Here is a 15,326-nt window from a genome sequence, read left to right on the forward strand (position 1 = left end):
CGATGACCAGAGGAGAAACACAGTAAAAAGATACCTCTATATGAATTTTACTGATATACCGGTATTAGCAACAGAAAGTAGTCTAAGAAAGTGTTTATGAATATTAATACAGACATATTCCCATAAATTATAAGGATTAAAAGTAAGCAGGATCCTTCCATGTAAAATGAATTTATTATTTTAAATAGTAATAAGAAGTGTTTTCAGATAAATTTTCTGTTAATAAATATCTTCTAATTTATAAAGATCTCTTAGCAATAGAGTATATATATATATATATATATATATATATATATATATATATATATATATATATATATACTGTATTGAGTTTATATGTTATTCTGCTGGTTTTAATTTTTTTTTTCTTTCTTTTAGTGAATAACTATAAACTCTGCAGCAGGGTGGAATATTTTATCTATCAAGGTCTGTAAATAGGGGAGCTGAATATCACAAACTGATTCCTCACAAACTGCTAGCAGACATGACCATATTTCACAGAAGTCTGTAAGTTTATGATTTCCAGGTCCCCGTGTCTGAAAAGCCTAATTTATTATCCTGGTAAAGAGAAAGTAAAAAACCCTAAGAGATTAATTTACTAGTCCTGATTGATCTCGCCACCTCTGAGGTGTTGTAGAGCAGGGGTCCCCAACCTTTTTTTTTTAAAAGGTACAAACCTCTATAATGTGTGTATATATATATATATATATATATATATACACATACATACTGTACATAACTAGTATAACCATAGCTAAGTTTACATTATGTTTATATTTACACATTTTTAAGAAATATTTTTTGGAATTAACTAACTGAATGACAGAACTGAGAGAATACTTCCAAATAACAGATGAAGGATGATTGACAACTTTTAAACTGGAAACAGAGAGGCAGAAAGTGGGGGAAAATAATTATGTTTAAAAGGACCACAAGACTTCCAAGTTACCTCCTCAGTTAGGAATTATTCAAAACTACTTATGATCATGTACAGACATTAGAGTCATAAATAAAGTTTATATCAGAAAACTCTCAATATGGATGTGAGCTAACCACGACTGATGTTACTGGCAATTAATATAATACTGGTGGGATATGGCTGATCTGCTGGATGGCAATTACTGGAATTCAGGTGGAATGGCTTTGTGCATGGGAATATTATAAGAATGAAAAATAATTCATATTCAATTTTAAAAAAAAAAGATGGAGAGGAGGAAGACAAACAGTGATGTAAAATCCATCTGAAGGAATTAGGAAAACTACTACAGAATCCAGTAAAGGGAAGAAAATAAATTAAATATGAGAATTTTTTTTAATATACTTTAATTCCACTATTTCAAGCCAAGACTATACCAAACTCTGCTGGCTTTAGAATGGAAGCATCTTCCTCTGAGCAGTGCGCCGGGCGGGAAGAATTAAAAATACAATCTAGCTACGCAAGTTGCGCAGTACTACGCAGCGTGCGCAGGGAGATTGTAATTTAACTCCTCCTTCCTCGGTTTTCACTGATGTCCAGCCAGGCACTATAGGGAGTTGCGGCACGATGGGGAAGACACCATCAGAGGAGACTAATTCCTGCTTGATGGTGTCAAGGACCACCAAAATATTCTTGTGGACCACTAGTTGACGACCTCTGTTGTAGAGGACAAAAACATAATTTATGTAAGAAATTACCTGATAAATTGATTTCTTTCATATTGGCAAGAGTCCATGAGCTAGTGACGTATGGGATATACATTCCTACCAGGAGGGGGCAAAGTTTCCCAAACCTCAAATGCCTATAAATACACCTCCCACCACAACTCAGTTTAACGAATAGCCAAGTAGTGAGGTGATAACAAAAAAAAGTAAAAAAAAGCTTACAAAAAGAGGAACTAGAAATATAATTGTGCTTTTATACAAAAAAAACATAACCACCATAAAAAGGGTGGGCCTCAGACTCTTGCCAATATGAAAGAAATTAATTTATCAGGTAAGTTCTTACAAAAATTATGTTTTCTTTCATGTAATTGGCAAGAGTCCATGAGCTAGTGACGTATGGGATAGAAATACCCAAGATGTGGAAGCCCACAGAAGAGTCACTAGAGAGGAAGGGATAAAATAACAGCTATTTCCACTGAGAAATTAAATCCACACAATAACTAAGTTTTTCTTAAAAAAAAAACTTAAATCAAAAGCAGTAGAATCAAACAGACAGCTGCCTGAAGAACGTCTACCAAAGACTGCTTCAGAAGAAGCAAAATACATCAAAATGGTAAAAACAATAAAAGTATGCAAAGAAGACCAAATTACTGATTTGCAAATTTAATCAACCGAAGTTTCATTCTGAAAAAGACCAAGAAATGGCGACTGAACTTAGTAGAATGAGCTGTAAATCTCTGAGGCGGAGCCTGTCCTGTCTCCAAATAAGCCTTGAGAAACAAAAGCTTTAACAAGGATGCCAAAGAAATGGCAGAGGCTTTCTAACCTCTGGAACCAGAAAAACAACAAATAGACTAGAAGTCTTCTGAAATCCTAGTAAACTCGATATAGAATTATAAAGCTCTTACCACATCCAAAGGATGTAAAGAACTCTCAAAGAATTCTTAAGGATTAGGACACAAAGAAGGAACAACAATTTCTCTATTAATGTTGTTCAAATTCACAACCTTAGGAAAAAAAGAAGTCCACAAAACAACTTATCTAGATGAAAAAAATCAGATAAGGAGATACATAAGAGAGCTGATAAATCAGAAACTCTTGTAGAAGAAGAGATAGTCAAAAGAAACAACACTTTCCAAGAAAGTAGATAATCTTCAAAGAAAATGTAGGCTCAAAAGAAAGAGCCTGCAAAATCATTAAACCAAATAAGACTCCAAAAAGGATAAATTAATAAATGAACAGGCTTGATACCAACCAAAGCCTGAACAAAACAGTGAATATCAGGAAGTTTCAACAATCTTTCTAGGAAATAAAACAGAAAGAACAGAGATTTGTCCCTTCAAAAAAATTGCCTATATACCCTACTGTCTTATTACAGAAAGAAGGGCACCCAGAACCTTTGAAAAGCTTATCTAAAAAAGAGAATCTCAGAATCCACAAGTGGTCTGAATGAAATAAAATATGAGGATAAACATCCTGTAAAATAGAGTAGACATGAAATGACCTTCCTGAACAAAAAGGCATAATAGTCCTTATAATCGCCAACTTCAAAGTTGAGACTCTAATAAAAAAATATAAAGATCTTAGATTGGTCTGAATAAACCTTTCTTCTTTGGGACAAAGAATAGAATTGAATAGAAACCCAATCCCTGTTTCTGCTAAAGAACTGGTATAATCAGTCCTGAAAAAAATTCACAGAGTGTACTGAGAAAGAATGAATTTTCCCATAGAAGGTCTCATTCTAAAAATCTATTCAGACCCTAAGAATAATATACGGCTAGATTACGAGTCTTGCGTTAGCCTTAAAAAGCAGCGTTGTGAGGTCCCAACGCTGCTTTTTAATGCCCGCTGGTATTACAAGTCTTGCAGGTACAGGTGTACCACTCACTTTTTTTTTCCGCGACTCGAGCATACCGCAAATCCCCTTACGTCAATTGCGTATCCTATCTGTTTAATGGGATTTTCCTAACGCCGGTATTACGAGTCTTGGAAGAAGTAAGCGGTAGACCCTCTCCAGTCAAGACTCCTACCGCATTTAAAAGTCAGTAGTTAAGAGTTTTATGGGCTAACGCAGTAACATAAAAACTCTTAACTAAAGTGCTATAAAGTACACTAACACCCAGTGATAGGATTCTATCAGCCAATCGGAATTAAGGTAGGAAAAATCCTATTGGCTGATGCAATCAGCCAATAGGTTTGAAGTTAAATCCTATTGGCTGATCCAATCAGCCAATAGGATTGAACTCGCATTCTATTGGCTGTTCCAATCAGCCAATAGAATGCGAGCTCAATCCTATTGGCTGATTGCATCAGCTAATAAGATTTTTCCTACCTTAATTACGATTGGTTGATAGAATCCTATCAGCCAATCGGAATTCAAGGGACGCCATCTTGGATGACGTCATTTAAAGGGACCTTCATTTGGATGTCGTTAGAAGAGGATGCTCCGCGTCGGCTGGCTTGAAGATGGACCCGCTCCGGATGGATGAAGATAGAAGATGCCGCCTGGATGAAGACTTCTGCCCGTCTGGAGGTCCTCTTCTGCCCGGATCGGATGAAGGCTTCTGCCCCTCTGGAGGACCACTTCTGCCCGGTTGGGTGAAAACGTCTCAAGGTAGAGTGATCTTCAAGGGGGTAGTGTTAGGTTTTATTAAGGGGGGATTGGGTGGGTTTTAGAGTAGGGTTGGGTGTGTGGGTGGTGGGTTTTAATGTTGGGGGGTATTGTATTTTTTCTTACAGGTAAAAGAGCTGATTACTTTGGGGCAATGCCCTGCAAAAGGCCCTTTTAAGGGATATTTGTAATTTAGTATAGGGTAGGGCTTTTTTTTATTTTGGGGGGCTTTTTTATTTTATTAGGGGGATTAGATTAGGTGTAATTAGTTTAAAAAATTGTAATTATTTTATTATTTTTGTAATTTAGTGTTTAATTGTATTTAATTGTAGTTAGTTTAGGTAATTAATTTAAATGATAGTGTAGTGTTAGGTGTAATTGTAACTTAGGTTAGGATTTATTTTACAGGTAAATTTGTCTTTATTTTAACTAAAAAGTTATTAAATAGTTAATAACTATTTAATAACTATTGTACCTAGTTAAAATAAATACAAAGTTGCCTGTAAAATAAAAATAAACCCTGAGATAGCTACAATGTAACTATTAGTTATATTGTAGCTAGCTTAGGGTTTATTTTATAGGTATTTAGTTTTAAATAGGAATAATTTATTTAATTGTAGTTATTTTATTTAGATTTATTTAAATTATATTTAAGTTAGGGGGTGTTAGGGTTAGACTTAGGTTTAGGGGTTAATAACTTTATTATAGTGGCGGCGGCGTTGGCGACAGATTAGGGGTTAATACATTTAGTATAGTTGCGGCGACGTTGGGGGGGGCAGATTAGGGTTTAATAAATATAATGTAGGTGGCGGCGATGTTGGGGGCAGCAGATTAGGGGTTCATAAGTATAATGTAGGTGGCGGCGGTGTCTGGAGCGGCAGATTAGGGGTTAATAATTATAATGCAGGTGTCGGCGATGTCGGGGGCAGCAGATTAGGGGTTAATAAGTGTAAGATTAGGGGTGTTTAGACTCGGGGTTCATGTTAGGGTGTTAGGTGTAGACATAAAAAGTGTTTCCCCATAGGAATCAATGGGGCTGCGTTAGGAGCTGAACGCTGCTTTTTTGCAGGTGTTAGGTTTTTTTTCAGCCGATTCTGCCCCATTGTTTCCTATGGGGAAATCGTGCACAATCGCGTTTTACCAGCTCACCGCTACCGTAAGCAGCGCTGGTATTGAGGTGAGATGTGAAGCTAAATTTTGCTCTTCGCTCACTTTTTAGAGGCTAATGCCAGGTTGAAAAAAACCTGTAATACCAGCATTGTTTGTAGGTGAGTGGTGAGCTGAAACTGAGTGTTAGCCACGCTCGGCTTTACCGACAAAACTCGTAATCTAGGTGATAGATTTTGGACTGAGTTCATCCAAAAACAATCTAATCTGCCCCCCACCAGAAGGACTGGTTTGAGAACTGCACCTTCATGCAGACTAATAACTAGTAATTATATAGCATTTTTCTCCCAGAAGGATAATAAAAAATAAAAAAAAACGCTTTTTCAGTGCTTACACTCAGAGTTAACCAAATTAGCAGCTGATAAAAACAGTTGTTATTATTACCCAAATAAATGGTACACAATAAATTGACCTCAAAAGGCCGAAGGGCTGTATTAACCCTGCTGGGATATGAATCTATGACCCTTGGATCTAGAACAAGCGTTTGTAGTCAGGACATTCACCAACTGATCTACTTCACCGGACTAAAAGTAGGGCAGAAAAAACTCTAAACCTCCAAATAGTGGAGATTATAGAAATCAAACAAATTATTATCCTAAAAAGCTAGAGCTAATAACAAAATATTTTAAATCATAATAATATAGTAAACATAATAAAATGAATACATCAGAAGTAAATAAACAGAGTTATATACTTGTTATATCCTAAAAATAAGTACCAATTTCCATAGAAATAGTAGTACAGTCCCAAAAGGGAATCAGGATTAACCATTCTTTAGAACATAATACAGAATCACCTAGATTTAGAGTTTTGCGTTAGCCGTCACCCGCTGGTATTTAGAGTCAGGCAGGAAAGGGTCTACCGCTCACTTCTCTACCGCGATTCCAGGCTACCGCAGATCCCCTTACGCCAATTGCGTATCCTATCTTTTCAATGGGATCTGCCTAACGCTGGTATTTGGAGTCTTGGGAGAAGTGAGCGGTAGACCCTCTACCGACAAGACTCCTAACGCCAAAAAAAGTCAGTAGTTAAGAGCTTTATGGGCTAACGCCGGAATATAAAGCTCTTAACTACTGTGCTCTAAAGTACACTAGCACCCATAAACTACCTATGTACCCCTAAACCGAGGCCCCCCCCCCACATCGCCGCCACTCTAATAAAAAAATGTAACCCCTAATCTGCCGACCGGACACCACCGCCACCTACATTATCCCTATGAACCCCTAATCTGCTGCCCCTAACATCGTCGACCCCTATATTATATTTATTAACCCCTAATCTGCCCCTCCAACGTCGCCACTACCTAACTACACTTATTAATCCCTAATCTGCCGACTGGACCTCGCCGCCACTATAATAACTCCCGCCTCGCAAACACTAGAATAAATAGTATTAACCCCTAATCTGCCCTCCCTAACATCGCCGCCACCTACCTACAATTATTAACCCCTAATCTCCTGCCCGCACCGTCGACGCTACTATAATAAAGTTATTAACCCCTAAACCTAACTCTAACCCTAACACCCCCCTAACATAAATATAATTTATATTTAACGAAATAATATTCCTATAATTAACTAAATTATTCCTATTTAAAACTAAATACCTATCAAATAAACCCTAATATAGCTACAACATAATTAATAATTACATTGTAGCTATTTTAGGATTTATATTTATTTTACAGGCAACTTTGTATTTATTTTAACTAGGTACAATAGCTATTAAATAGTTAAGAACTATTTAATAGCTACCTGGTTAAAATAATTACAAAATTACCTGTAAAATAAATCCTAACCTAAGTTACAATTAAACCTAACACTACACTATCATTAAATTAATTAAATAAATTACCTACAATTACCTAAAATAAAATACAATAAAATAAACTATTCTATAATACAAAAACAAACAAACACTAAATTACAAAAAATAAAAATGAATTACAAACAGTTTAAACTAATTACACCTAATCTAAGCCCCCTAATAAAATAAAAAAGCCCCCCAAAATAAAAAATTCCCTACCCAATTCTAAAATACAAAAGTAATCGGCTCTTTTACCAGCCCTTAAAAGGGCTTTTTGCTGGGCCTTGCCCCAAAGTAATCAGCTCTTTTGCATGAAAATAAAAATACAATACCCCCCCAACATTACAACCCACCACCCACATACCCCTACTCTAACCTACCCAAACCCCCCTTAAAAAAACCTATCACTAACCCCCTGAAGATCTCCCTAACCTGAGTCGTCTTCACCCAGCCGAGCCGAATTCTTCATCCAAGTGGATCAAGAAGATGTCCTCCATCCGGACGAAGTCTTGATCCAAGCGGCAAAGAAGAGGTCTTCTAAGCGGCATCTTCTATCTTCTTTCTTTCGGATCCATCTTCATCCCGCCGATGCGGAACATCCTCCTTCCCCGACGGACTAACGACGAATGAAGGTTTCTTTAAGGGACGTCATCCAAGATGGCGTCCCTTCAATTCAGATTGGCTGATAGAATTCAATCAGCCAATCGGAATTAAGGTAGAAAAAATCTGATTGGCTGATGCAATCAGCCAATCAGATTGAAGTTCAATCCGATTGACTGATCCAATCAGCCAATCGTATTGAACTCGCATTCTATTGGCTGATCGGAACAGCCAGTAGAATGCGAGTTCAATACGATTGATTGATAGAGTTCTATCAGCCAATCGGATTTGAAGGGACGCCATCTTGGATGACGTCCCTTAAAGGAACCTTCATTCATCGTTAATCCGTCGGTTGAAGAGGATGGCTCCGCGTCGGCTCCGTTGAAGATGGCTCCGCTCCGCATGGATGAAGATTGAAGACGCCGACTGGATGAACACTTCTACCGGATGGAGGACCTCTTCTTTGCCGCTTGGATGAAGACTTCTACCAGATCAAGGACCTCCTCTACGCACCTTGGATGAAGAATTTGGCTCGGCTGGGTGAAGACGACTCAAGGTAGGATGATCTTCAGGGGGTTAGCGATAGGTTTATTTAAGGGGGTTTGGGTGGGTTGTAATGTTGGGGGGAGGGTATTGTATTTTTCTTTTCAGGTAAAAGAGCTGATTACTTTTGTATTTTAGAATAGGGTAGGGAATTTTTTATTTTGGGGGGCTTTTTTATTTTATTAGGGGGGTTAGATTAGGTGTAATTAGTTTAAACTGCTTGTAATTCTTTTTTATTTTTTGTAATTTAGTGTTTGTTTTTTTGTATTATAGTATAGTTTATTTAATTGTATTTTATTTTAGCTAATTGTATGTAATTTAATTAATTTAATTAGAGTGTAGTGTTAGGTGTATTTGTAACTTAGGTTAGGATTTATTTTACAGGTGATTTGGTAATTATTTTAACTAGGTAGCTATTAAATAGTTATTAACTATTTAATAACTATTGTATTTAGTTAAAATAAATACAAAGTGGCCTGTAAAATAAATATAAATCCTAAAATAGCTACAATGTAATTATTAGTTATATTGTAGCTATATTAGGGTTTATTTGATAGGTAAGTATTTAGTTTTAAATAGGATTAATTTAGTTAATTTTAGGAATATTATTTAGTTTAATTTAAATTATATTTATGTTAGGGGGGGTGTTAGGGCTAGGGGTTAATAAATTTATTATAGTAGCGGCGACGGTGCGGGCGGGAGATTAGGGGTTAATAATTGTAGGTAGGTGGCGGCGATGTTAGGGAGGGCAGATTAGGGGTTAATCACATTTATTATAGTGTTTGTGAGGCGGGAGTGCGGCGGTTTAGGGGTTAATACATTTATTATAGTGGCAGCGAGGTCCTGTCAGCAGATTAGGGGTTAATAAGTGTAGGTAAGGTAGTGGCGACGTTGGGGGGGGCAGATTAGGGGGTGATAAATATAATATAGGTGCCGGCGATGTTAGGGGCAGCAGATTAGGGGTTCATAAGTATAATGTAGGTTGCGGCGGTGTACGGAGCGGCAGATTAGGGGTTAATAGTATAATGCAGGTGTCAGCGATAGCGGCAGATTAGAGGTTAATAAGTGTAAGGTTAGGGGTGTTTAGACTCGGGGTACATGTTAGGGTGTTAGGTGCAAACTTAGAAAGTGTTTCCCCATAGGAAACAATGGGGCTGCGTTAGGAGCTGAACGCTGCTTTTTTGCAGGTGTTAGGTTTTTTTTCAGCCCAAAATGCCCCATTGTTTCCTATGGGGATATCGTGCACGAGCACGTTTTGCCAGCTACCGTAAGCAACGCTGGTATTGAGGGTTGAAGTGGAGCTAAGTTAGGCTCAACGCTCCCTTTTTTTAGCCTAATGCAGCCCCTCAGACAACTCTAAATACCAGCGTTGTTGGAAGGGTGCGTTGGCAAAAAAAGCAGCATTAGCTACGCGGCTTTTTACCGACAAAACTCTAAATCTAGGCGAATGTATCTTGAATAGGAAAAAACCTCAGAAGCAAAATTAAAATCTTAAAATCCAGATTTTAAAATAACATAGTTAATAGGAGGACTAGGCTCCTAAAAGCTAAAAAACACAATTTATGCTTACCTGATAAATTTATTTCTCTTGTGGTGTATCCAGTCCACGGATCATCCATTACTTGTGGGATATTCTCATTCACAACAGGAAGTTGCAAGAGGACACCCACAGCAGAGCTGTAATATAGCTCCTCCCCTAACTGTCATAGCCAGTCATTCGACCGAAAACAAGCTGAGAAAGGAGGAACCATAGGGTGCAGTGGTTACTGTAGTTTCAATTTTAAAATTACCTGCCTTAAAATGACAGGGCGGGCCGTGGACTGGATACACCACAAGAGAAATAAATTTATCAGGTAAGCATAAATTGTGTTTTCTCTTGTAAGGTGTATCCAGTCCACGGATCATCCATTACTTGTGGGATACCAATACCAAAGCTAAAGTACACGGATGAAGGGAGGGACAAGGCAGGAACTTAAATGGAAGGAACCACTGCCCATAAAACCTCTCCCCCAAATATAGCCTCCGAAGAAGCAAAAGTATCAAATTTGTAAAATTTTGAAAAAATACGAAGCGAAGTCGTCGCCTTGCAAATCTGATCAAAAGAAGCCTCAATTTTAAAGGCCCAAGTGGAAGCCACAGCTCTAGTGGAATGAGCTGTAATCCTTTCAGGAGGTTGCTGTCCAGCAGTCTCATAGGCTAAGTGGATTAAGCTTCTTAGTCAAAAAGAAAAAGAGGTTGCCGAAGCCTTTTGACCTCTCCTCTGTCCAGAGTAGACAACAAACAAAGCAGATGTTTGACGAAAATCTTTAGTAGCTTGTAAGTAAAACTTTAAAGCACGGACCACGTCCAAATTGTGTAACACAAGGATGGAACAACAATCTCTTGATTGATATTCTTCTTAGATACCACCTTAGGTAAGAACCCAGGTTTGGTACGCAGGACTACCTTATCCGTATGAAAAAATCAGATAAGGAGAATCACATTGTAAGGCAGATAGCTCAGAGACTCTACGAGCCGAGGAAATAGCTACCAAAAAAAGAACTTTCCAAGATAAAAGCTTGATATCTATGGAATGAAGAGGTTCAAACGGAACTCCTTGAAGAACCTTAAGAACCAAGTTTAAGCTCCATGGTGGAGCAACAGGTTTAAACACAGGCTTGATTCTAACTAAAGCCTGACAAAATGCCTGAACGTCTGGAACATCTGCCAGACGCTTAACTAGCTGACAATCCTTTTTCCAAACCTTCTTGGAGAAAAGATAATATCCTAGCAATCCTGACCTTACTCCATGAGTAACCCTTGGATTCACACCAATAAAGATATCTACGCCATACCTTATGGTAAATTTTCCTGGTGACAGGCTTTCGTGCCTGTCTTAAGGTATCAATAACTGACTCGGATTAGCCACGTTTTGATAAAATCAAGCGTTCAATCTCTAGGCAGTCAGCCTCAGAGAAATTAGATTTGAATGGTTGAAAAGACCCTGAAGTAGAAGGTCCTGTTTCAGGGGCAGAGACCATGGTGGAAAGGATGACATGTCCACTAGATCTGCATACCAGGTCCTGCGTGGCCACGCAGGTGCTATCAGAATCACCGATGCTCTCTCCTGCTTGATCTTGGCAATCAGTCGAGGGAGCAGAGGAAACGGTGGAAACACATAAGCCAGGTTGAAAGACCAGGGCGCTGCTAGAGCATCTATCAGTGTCGCCTTGGGATCCCTGGACCTGGATCCGTAACACGGAAGCTTGGCATTCTGGCGAGACGCCATGAGATCCAGTTCTGGTTTGCCCCAACGATGAATCAGTTGTGCAAATGCCTCCGGATGGAGTTCCCACTCTCCCGGATGAAAAGTCTGAAGACTTAGAAAATCCGCCTCCCAGTGCTCTACACCTGGGATATGGATAGCTGATAGGTGGCAAGAGTGAATCTCTGCCCAGCGAATTATTTTTTAAACTTCTAACATCTCTAGGGAACTTCTCGTTCCCCCTTGATGGTTGATGTAAGCTACAGTCGTGATGTTGTCCGACTGAAATCTGATGTACCTCAGAGTTGCTAACTGAGGCCAAGCCTGAAGAGCCTTGAATATCGCTCTTAGTTCCAGAATATTTAATGGAAGGAGAGACTCCTCTTGAGTCCACTATCCCTGAGCCTTCAGGGAGTTCCAGACTGCACCCCAACCTAGAAGGCTGGCATCTGTCGTAACAATTGTCCAATCTGGCCTGCGAAAGGTCATACCTTTGGACAGATGGACCCGAGATAGCCACCAGAGAAGAGAATCCCTGGTCTCTTGGTCCAGATTCAGTTGAGGGGACAAATCTGTGTAATCCCCGCTCCACTGACTGAGCATGCATAGTTGCAGCGGTCTGAGATGTAAGCGTGCAAACGGCACTATGTCCATTGCCGCTACCATTAAGCCGATTACTTCCATACACTGAACCACCGAAGGGCGCGGAATGGAATGAAGAACCCGGCAGGAATTTAGAAGCTTTGATAACCTGGACTCCGTCAGGTGAATTTTCATTTCTACAGAATCTATCAGAGTCCCTAGAAAGGAAACTCTTGTGAGTGGGGATAGAGAACTCTTTTCCTCGTTCACTTTCCACCCATGCGACCACAGAAATGCCAGTACTACGTCCGTATGAGACTTGGCAATTTGGAAGTTTGACGCCTGTATCAGGATGTCGTCTAAATAAGGGGCTACTGCTATGCCCCGCGGCCTTAGGACCGCCATAAGTGACCCTAGAACCTTTGTAAAGATTCTTGGGGCTGTAGCTAATCCCAAGGGAAGAGCTACAACTGGTAATGCCTGTCTTAAAAGGCAAACCTGAGAAACCGATGATGATCTTTGTGTATCGGAATGTGAAGATAAGCATCCTTTAGATCCACTGTAGTCATATATTGACCCTCCTGGATCAGTGGTAGGATGGTACGAATAGTTTCCATCTTGAACGACGGAACTTTGAGGAATTTGTTTAAGATCTTTAGATCCAAAATTGGTCTGATGGTTCCCTCTTTTTTGGGAACCACAAACAGATTTGAGTAAAAACCCTGTCCCTGTTCCTCCTTTGGAACTGGATGGATCACTCCCATAACTAGGAGGACTCGTACACAGTGTAAGAATGCCTCTCTCTTTATCTGGTGTGCAGATAATTGTGAAAGGTGAAATCTCCCTTTTGGGGGGGAAGCTTTGAAGTCCAGAAGATATCCCTGGGATATAATTTCCAACGCCCAGGGATCCTGAACATCTCTTGCCCACGCCTGGGCAAAGAGTGAAAGTCTGCCCCCCACTAGATCCGTTCCCGGATAGGGGGCCGTTCCTTCATGCTGTCTTAGAGGCAGCAGCAGGCTTTTTTACCTGCTTACCTTTTTTCCATGTCAGGTCTCCAGACCGTCTTGGATTGAGCAAAAGTTCCCTCTTGTTTATTATTAGAGGAAGTTGATGCCGCACCTGCCTTGAAGTTTTGAAAGGCACGAAAATTAGACTGTTTGGCCCTAGATTTGGACCTGTCCTGAGGAAGGGCATGACTTTTTCCTCCAGTGATATCAGCAATAATCTCCTTCAACCAGGCCCGAATAGGGTCTGCCCCTTGAAGGGAATGTTAAGTAGCTTAGATTTTGAAGTCACGTCAGCTGACCATGATCTAAGCCATAGCGCTCTGCGCGCCTGTATAGCAAAACCAGAATTCTTAGCCGTTAGTTTAGTCAAATGAACAATGGCATCAGAATAAAAGAATTGGCTAGCTTAAAAAGTGCTCTAAGTTTGCCAAGTATGTCATCCAATGGAGTCGCTACCTGTAAAGCCTCTTCCAGAGACTCAAACCAGTACGCCGCAGCAGCAGTGACAGGGGCAATGCATGCAAGGGGCTGTAGGATAAAACCTTGTTGAATAAATATTGTCTTAAGGTAACCTCTAATTTTTTATCCATTGGATCTATAAAAAAAAAAGCACAACTGTCCTCGACAGGGATAGTAGTACGCTTTACTAGAGTAGAAACTGCTCCTTCCACCTTAGGGACTGTCTGCCATAAGTCCCATGTGGTGGCGTCTATTGGAAACATTTTTCTAAAAATAGGAGGGGAAGAGAACGGCACACCTGATCTATCCCATTCCTTATTAATAATTTCTGTAAACCTTTTAGGTATTTGGACTACTGACCACTGACTGAAGCTCTCTTTCCTCAGCTTCTGCATATTGTGAGGCAGTATCAGACATGGTTCTTAAAGCGTCAGTATGCTCTGCATTTTGTCTCACCCCAGAGCTATCTCGCTTACCTCTAAGTTCAGGTAGTCTGGCTAATACCGCTGACAGTGTATTATCCATGACTGCCGCCATGTCTTGTAAAGTAAACGCTATGGGCGCCCTAGATGTACTTGGCGCCATTTGAGCGGGAGTCAAAGGGTCTGACACGTGGGGAAAGTTTGTCGGCATAACTTCCCCCTCGTCAGATTCCTCTGGTGATACATTTTTTAAAGACAGAAAATGATCTTTATTGCATAAAATGAAATCAGTACATTTGGTACACATTCTAAGAGGGGGTTCCACCATGGCTTTTAAACATAATAAACAAGGAGTTTCTTCTATGTCAGACATGTTTATACAGAATAGCAATGAGACTAGCAAGCTTGGAAAACACTTTAAATCAAGTTAACAAGCAAATATAAAAAACGGTACTGTGCCTTTAAGAGAAACAAATTTTGTCAGAATTTGAAAAACAGTGAAAAAATGCAGTAAATCAAACGAAATTTTTACAGTGTGTATAATAGGCTAACAGAGCATTGCACCCACTTGCAAATGGATGAATAACCCCTTAGTTCAAAAAACGGATAAAAAAAAAAACCGAAATAGACGTTTTTTAACAGTCACAACCAACTGCCACAGCAAGCTGTGGCCCTACCTTCCCCAATAAACGACTTTGGAAAGCCTTTGGGCCCTTTAGAGATGTCCTATAGCATTCAGAGGGCCTTTGAGGGAAGCTGGATGTCACAGTTTGTAATTTTAACTGCACCAACTGTAACTTTTATACTACAACAGTGGAAATTGTTTCTAGTCAAAATTTAAGCCAGCCATGTGGAAAAAACTAGGCCCCCAATAAAGTTTTATCACCAAAGCATATATAAAAACGATTAAACATCCCAGCAAACGTTTTATATTGCAAATATCATAAGGGTATTACCCCTGGGAGTAAGCATGATACCAGTCGTTATTAAATCACTGTATTCAGGCTTAACTTACATTAATCCGGTATCAGCAGCATTTTCTAGTGTTTTCCATCTCTAGAAAAAATTATAACTGCACATACCTGATAGCAGAATAAACTGCACGCCATTCTCTCGCTGAAGTTACCTCATCTGTGTAATCCCCTCAGACATATATGAGAATAGCAATGGATCTTAGTTACAACCTGCTAAGATCATAGAAACCTCAGGCAGATTCTTCTTCTATTTACTGCCTGAGATAA

The sequence above is a fragment of the Bombina bombina genome, chromosome 1 (assembly GCF_027579735.1).
Source record: "Bombina bombina isolate aBomBom1 chromosome 1, aBomBom1.pri, whole genome shotgun sequence".
Taxonomy (NCBI): domain Eukaryota; kingdom Metazoa; phylum Chordata; class Amphibia; order Anura; family Bombinatoridae; genus Bombina; species Bombina bombina.